The sequence below is a fragment of the Pinus tabuliformis genome, chromosome 5_2 (genome assembly GCF_031772625.1).
Source record: "Pinus tabuliformis cultivar Carrire ecotype Pingquan chromosome 5_2, CPIR1, whole genome shotgun sequence".
Taxonomy (NCBI): Eukaryota; Viridiplantae; Streptophyta; class Pinopsida; order Pinales; family Pinaceae; genus Pinus; species Pinus tabuliformis.
Genome location: NC_142306.1, coordinates 570,572,754 through 570,580,515, shown reverse-complemented (window position 1 = coordinate 570,580,515; position 7,762 = coordinate 570,572,754). Strand labels below are relative to the sequence as shown.

General features: G+C 34.8%; 1 pseudogene; it reads left to right on the top strand.

The window, feature by feature from the left end:
- Window positions 1-2,455: 2,455 nt before the first annotated feature.
- On the top strand, window positions 2,456-7,059 carry LOC149160250 (pentatricopeptide repeat-containing protein At3g26782, mitochondrial pseudogene; annotated as a pseudogene).
- Window positions 7,060-7,762: the final 703 nt, after the last annotated feature.

The following is a 7,762-nucleotide window of genomic DNA, read 5'->3' as shown; positions in this document are numbered from 1 at the left end:
GAGAAAATTTCATTTTTGAATACATTAATAGATTTAACCCCTTGAAAATCCCTTGAATACATAGATTAAAATAGCTTAAACATGCAATTCCAACAAATATTTGCTCCATTCAAAATTAACCCTTAATAAAAGAGACAAAATGTAAAATAATGATTGCTGAAATGCTATAACAATAAGAATTTATTTTTTCAATTAGACATTTTATTATTATTTTAGACTATATATAATATGTAAATGGTTGACATTGAAATAATTTAGTTAATATGAGAATATTTTATTTATGGATTACAATGTCCACATTATTAATTATTATTATTATATTTTTAAATACATTTTTATATTACTTTCACTCTTTTCATTTTCAATTACTTATTCTCTTGCACATTGAAATATTTATTGTGATATATATATATATATATATATATATATATATATATATATATATATATATATATATATATATATATATTTGTTTTTCTAAAGTTGATATTAAAATAAATTAGTTAACATGGATATTAAAATATTTTGTTTACGTATTCAATTGAAATATGAAAATATAAATAATATCAACTTTATTTGTTTTTTGTTTTAATTACTTTAAAAGAATTTTAAAAATTGATATAAAATTATTTTATTTTATATATAGATACGAAATTATTTTATTTATAATGAGAATAGAGAGAGTGAAATATTTTTTCCATATCTCCTTTGTATTGGGTTGTAATATTAACAATCAATAAAGTAATCACAAACAAATTTTATAATACTTTTAAGTAAAACCAATAAAATATGTATATTTGTTTTTTATTTTGATTATAGTCAATATTATTTTTTAATTTGAAGAATATTTTATTAAGCCTAGTGTATTTCACTAACATGAGGGCAATAGTGTATTTTAGTAATTTGGCCCATGCTCAAAATGAAGTTGACACATGTCCCTTTTAAAATAAAATTAGTTAACATGGATATTAACAAATAGTTAAATTAGTTAATATATGATATTAAAAAATGGTTAAATTAGTTAATGCATTATTTTTATTTTAAAAGGGACACGTGTCAATTCCATGTAGAACATGGACAAAATTACACTATCACTCTCATATTAGGCTGTAGAATGAGTCTCTCTGCTCAATCATAAAATAATTAAAACTATATATAAAATAAATTTTATTTTATTTCTATTTTTCTTTGATTGATTAAAGAGAAAGTTTGAATTTCAATCTCATGAAATATAATTCTTAATTATCAAAATAATCACTAATTGAACTGAGACATTATTTCATTTAAATAGACTAATTGAACTGAGACATTATTTCATTTAAATATACAACATGATACTTAGCATCTAAGAGCCTTAACAACCCATCAAACCATATGCCACAAACACCCTTAAAATAAATAAAATAAAATATATATTTATATTTTATTTTGATTATAGCCAATATTATTTTTTAATTTAAAGAATATTTTATTGAGCCTAAAAGCTTACTCTAAAACTCATATAATTCCTTAATTTCATCCATGCTCAAGATGGAGTTGACATGCCTCCATTATAAAATAAAATTAGTTAACATGGATATTGATGATGATGATGATGATGGTTAACGTCCACTGAGACCAAATTGGTCTATCGGACCTACAATTTTCTTAATTTTTACTTGTTCTCCTCGTCTTTCTTGGCGAGATTGGTGTTGTAGCTTTCTTTCTTTTCTCTACGGTCTTCCAACTTCCTTTGTCTTGCATCTCCTTCATCTCTTCTGGTTCTTGTGACATTGGTGTCTTAGCTTCGCGATCTATAGTCGGAGAAGTTTGATTAAAAATGAGTTAATATTTTATTATTAAAATCTAGGACCCTTTTTCTATGAGAAAAACAAAAATCATGATATAATTTGGTGCGTGTCAATTCCATGTCGAGAGTGCAAAGAATTACAAAACTACACTATCACTATTTTTATTTTAAAATGATCATGTGTCAACTCTATGTTGAATATGAAAAAAATTACAGAATTACATTATCATTCTCATATTACACTGTAGAATAAGCCTCTCACTAAATCATAAAATAATTAAAATAATATAATATAAAATTTATTTTATTTATATTATTCTTCGGTTCATCAAAGAAGAGGAAGTTTGAATTTCAATTTGATAAATATAACTCTTAATTATCCAAATAATCACGAATTGAATTGGAATTTTATTTCATTTATTTATTTATTTATATATATATATATATATATTTATAAATAAATATATATATATATATATTTTTTTGGTAATTTGGACATTAGTAACCATATCATAGTCATCTTTAAAAATAACACAAATAAAATAAAAAATTAAACCACTAACTTAACATAGTATTAACGACAAACCAAACCATAGGCCTAGAACAACCTTTAAAATAAAAAATATATAAAATTATATTTTTAATATAAGTTTTGAATAACCATTCTGTAAAAGGAACTATTAGACCTATTGCATTTGTAAAAGAGAACACACATTCTGTAAAAGAACTGTTGAGCTCTTGCATTCATCGGCATGATATTCTTCAAAGCAGGGACAATCAGGAAGTTGATGGAGATCCAGCAGATTCTTCAACACCATATATTTCTTATTGTCCTAGAACATTTGCCAGGAGACCATCTGCTTTGCCAGATGATGGCATCCACATCGTTTACCAGCATGTTTTCCGAGCTATAAAAAAACAGCAGAGCGATGTTTCGACCATCATGGCATCAGAAGACGAGGAAAATGGTATTGCGATCTGAGGCGATGATGCCCACCTTCATGACTAATGCAAATACTAATAGCAATCCATTTACAGGTACCAAAGCCAACTTCAATGAAGATGTGACAACACTCTGTAGGCAGGGCCGATTGAAAGAGGCACTGCATAAGTTACATACTATGGAGCAGCAAGGGATTCAACCGGATTCTTCTGCTTATGTTTCTCTCTTGCAGTCCTGCGTCGATATGAAATCCCTGCCAGAGGCCAAGCTAGTACATGCCGACATGAACCGAATGGGATTTAAAGCAGACGTTGTGTTAGAAACCAAGCTATTAAACATATATGCAAAGTCCGGGAGACTAACTGATGCTCGTCGAGTTCTGGACGAAATGGCCAGTGCAAATGTGGTCTCATGGACTGCCATGATTGCAGGTTATGCCAGACATGGACATGCTGAGGAGGCCTTGGAGCTCTTTTCCCAAATGCAAAGAGCGGGGATTCGTCCTGATCCGTTTGCCTTTGTGAGCGTTCTTCCAGCATGTGCCAATGTGGCGTCTTTGCAACTGGGTAAAGAAGCCCATGGAGACATAATTAGAAGCGGATTTCAGTTAAATGTTTTTGTGGGTAGTTCCGTCGTGGACATGTATGTGAAATGTGGGAATATAGAGGATGCACGCAAAGTGTTTGATAAAATGCCTGAACGAAATGTAGTTTCATGGACTGCAATGGTTGCGGGATACGCGCAAAACAGGCGCGTTGATGAGGCCTTCGAGCTGTTTGAGAAAATGCCCAGGCGAGACTTATTCTCGTGGAATGTTATGATCGCAGGATATGCACAAAATGGGCTAGTTGATCATGCACTGGAGCTCTTTCGAAGAATGCCTGAAAGAGATACAGTTTCATGGAATGAAATGATTACAGGATTGGTAGAGAATGGATGTATTATTGAGGCTCTGTATCTGTTTAATCAGATGCCTGAACGTGACGTGGTCTCTTGGAATGCAATGATTGCAGGTTATACGAAGCAAGGATTTGTTGAGGAGGCATTGAGTTTGTTTTGCCAAATGCAACAGAGTGGAATTCAACCAAATCAAATCAGCTTTGCTAGTGTTCTCCCAGCTTTTGGGATCTCGGCAGTTTTAGAAGATGGCAAGGAAGTTCATAAAGAGATAATTAGAAGGGGATATGAGTCTGATATCTTTATAGGAAATGCCCTTGTAGACATGTATGCCAAATGCAGAAACATAGGGGAAGCACGCAAAGTGTTTGATAGAATGCCGAAAAAAAATGTGGTATCTTGGAATGCAGTGATTGGAGGATATACACATAACGGACTTATTGATGAGGCACTGAAGCTCTTTGAGATGATGCCTGAACGAAATGCTGTCTCATGGACTGTTATGATTGCCGGATGTGTGCACAGTGGCTATTTTGATATGACCCTGGAGCTGTTCCTACAAATGCAACTGACAGGAGTGAGGTCAGACTCGGGCACCTTTGCAAGTGTGCTTTCAGGTTGTGCTAACATGGGAGCTCTCCAAAAGGGAAAGGAGGTCCATGAAAACATAATGAGAAGTGGACTTCAGTTTGATATCTTTGTGGGGAGTGCCCTTGTAGATATGTATGCCAAATGTGGGAGAATAGATGAAGCATGTAAAGTCTTTGATAAAATGCCCAGGAAAGACGTTGTTTCATGGTCTGCAATGCTTCTTGGATTTGCCATGCATGGGCATGCTAAGGAAGCCCTTCAACTTTTTGAACAAATGCAACACTTAGGAATGAAGCCAAACCATGTGACCTTCATTGGAATTCTGTCTGCGTGCTGCCATGCAGGCCTAGTGGACAAGGGCCTGCAATTTTTTGACTCTATGAGTCGAGTATATCATATCACACCTGAAATCGACCACTATTGCTGTATGGTTGACCTCCTTGGCCGGGCAGGATGCCTTGATGAGGCAGAGGACTTTATTAACAGAATGCCAATAAGGCCTAATATTGCAATATGGGGTTCTTTACTTGCTTCCTGTAGAATACATTTCAATGTAGAACTTGGAGAACGTGTGGCAGAACATGTTATAAACTTGGACCCCACAAATGCTGCTCATTATGTGCTTCTGTCCAACATCTACGCAGAGGCTGGTAGGTGGGATGACATAGAAAAGGTCAGAAAAATGATGAAAGATAGGAACATAAAAAAGATGCCAGGGTGCAGCTGGATTGAGCTAAAAAGCAAAACCTATACTTTCCTCACTGGAGACAAATCGCACTCACAAACACCAAAAATATATTCAGAGTTGGAGAAATTGTCAGGGCAAATGAAGGAGGCAGGGTATGTGTCTAATACAGATTTTGTGCTTCATGATGTGGAGGGGGAGCAGAAGGAACATATTCTTTGCCACCATAGTGAGAAGTTGGCAATTTCATTTGGACTTATCAATACCTCCCCAGGTACACCTATCCAAATTATTAAAAATCTTCGCGTGTGTGGCGACTGCCACTCTGCCATATCATTTATCTCCAGGATTGCTCCACGAGAAATTGTTGTAAGGGATGCCAGCCGTTTCCATCATTTCAAGAATGGAAAATGCTCTTGTGGGGATTATTGGTAATGCCAACTGGGAAGTTATTATCCGCGCAATCTGCTTTTCATTCATGGCAAAAACGTAGTTTGGAGATCTGATGTATTATCTTTGGTTTAGACCAGGCAGATCTATGTGAGCATGTGCTAACATTATTAATCAGAGACATGTTAACAGTGCATAACCTAGCGTTATTTATCCTTTTCACTGTTAAATAAAAAAGTTAGGCAATTTCTTCAAATCAGAGAAGCCAAACCCAAATTTTAGGCAATGGGCTTCTACTTGAAACCGTTTTCTTTGCTATCACTCTCTCAGAATACAGAGAGTATTTGATTATTTGAAAGGTTTTTGTCATATACAATATCAATGGTTACTGCATGAGTAGTCAGTTGCAGTATGCCTAAACATTGCTTGTCAGGGACTACTCACAGTTGCAAGTAGGGAAAGCATTGGATGTGAGAGGGACCGATGGTCCAAAAGAGGGATGTTATATTATTCAACATTGGTATAAAGCAGATGCCAATCAGTAACTGTAAGTTGGTAAAGATGGTTTATGGGAAAATGCCTTTGCCGTCAGCACTAGTGACAGCAATAGGCAGTATTGATTACAGGCAAAATGATTTGCAATCGCAAGCTGCTGGTTCTAGCAAAAAATAAACTATGGTTGAAAGTGACCTTGAAATAGGCAAAGCAATTGTTGCGAGATAAAGGGTATAACTTGCAACAGCATGTATTAATTGCAACAAATGGAATGAAAATCACACACGATTGAAGATGTTGGTTGCAAGAGCCTAAAAATTGAGATGATCAGCAACAAACAATCATTTGTCAAAGTTATCACTGAAAACAAAGTGAGAAACCGGGTCTACAAGTCATGGCAACTGAACGACTGCTAAATAGATGACTGATCAATCCAAAAATCTTGGCAATTTAACAAGTGCTAAAATAGATAGCTGATCCATGCACATATATTTGTGCTTAAGGAAAGAAGTCAAATGTATTTGTTACGGGAGATGTTTCTGTAGATTTGGTGTTATAGAGAGAGAGCATCTGATTTATCATCATCTGTTGTTAACATGTCCATGAGTTTTTCCTGTGGATTTCTTTTCTATGCTTGGTTCGATCAGGTAGACCAGGTTTGTGAGTTCTGGCTCTGGCTAATGGTTCACTGACATGGTTTCACATTATATTGCTGTAGTTCATGAGACAATGAATGGTTCCCGATATAATGGTTCAGGTGAGTTTGTGTTCCCGATGAGCAGCATGAAATCAGGTTCCAGCCCAAAAGCAGGGTTAGGTAAGGATCCTGCCCAAGAACTGTCACAGGGTATGGATGATGTCCCACAAACCAGCTAGCGAGGATGACCAGCCAAACAACCAGCTAGCTTGGGATGAGAACCAGTTTAATAGCAGCCTGAGGTACAGGAGACAGGTTATAAACCCAGCAAGAGTGTTCACTGTTTTCTCTATCCCTTTGAATGTATGGGGAAAGTAAATAAAGGTTTTTTGATGATAGACAAAGAGTGATTCCAGCTGGTGAAGTTAGATTCATATGCATTTGGAGATTGAAACATCATTTTCAGTATAAACATAGAGTTTTATGTATTTCTTCGCATGTTGTTTACGGATCTTCTGAGCAAACCTTAAGGTTTATCAGTGTTTTCATTGTAGGACTTTGTTTTCATGATTCTCTTCTATGACATCATCTGCACTTAGTGTGGATTATCCCATGAGATTAGTTATTATGTATGGATATTGTTTGGGCATTTGCTATGAACCCTAACCTTAACTCTTGATTATCTGCAGAGTTAAATATACCACAAGAATAATAAAGTAAAATGCAGTATCTTGGAGTTGAAGTTGGAATTGATCAAATGCATGAGGTGCGTGATTTAATGGCCTTGAGTCAAATGATTGTAGACATAAATATGAAAAGTGAGGTGGGTATAGGAACTCAACGTAGGCTACCATATAGTGTCTTCCTAGGTGAGCCTCAACACCGAAGATTGATTTGTAGATATAGAGGTGAAATAGGTTTCATTTCCTATTATCACTTGGCCTCTTCCCTTGAATATTATGCACTCTTCAGAATGAAGGTTTTTGCAAATAGACATATTGTATGCATTAGGTTTGGCCTTAACTGCTTTGGTTGTAGTAAAATCACGTATGCAGTTTCAGCAAAAACTGATATACAATTATGTACTTCTCATTTGGAATGACTTATCTACAATGAATTGGATTTGTAGGCATTGTTTCTGCATCGTTATAGTCATTGAAAAAGCCACTGCCATAGACTGTCTAAGGAAGACTGTCTAAGGAAGTGATTGGAGGAGCAGCTGAACTTGTTATAATATGAAGGCGTGCATGTAATTTTTGTACTTACACTTTGCTAAAGAATAGCTTATGGCTGCATTGTACTTCTTTGAAGAAAATATATTTTTTCCCAATTGCA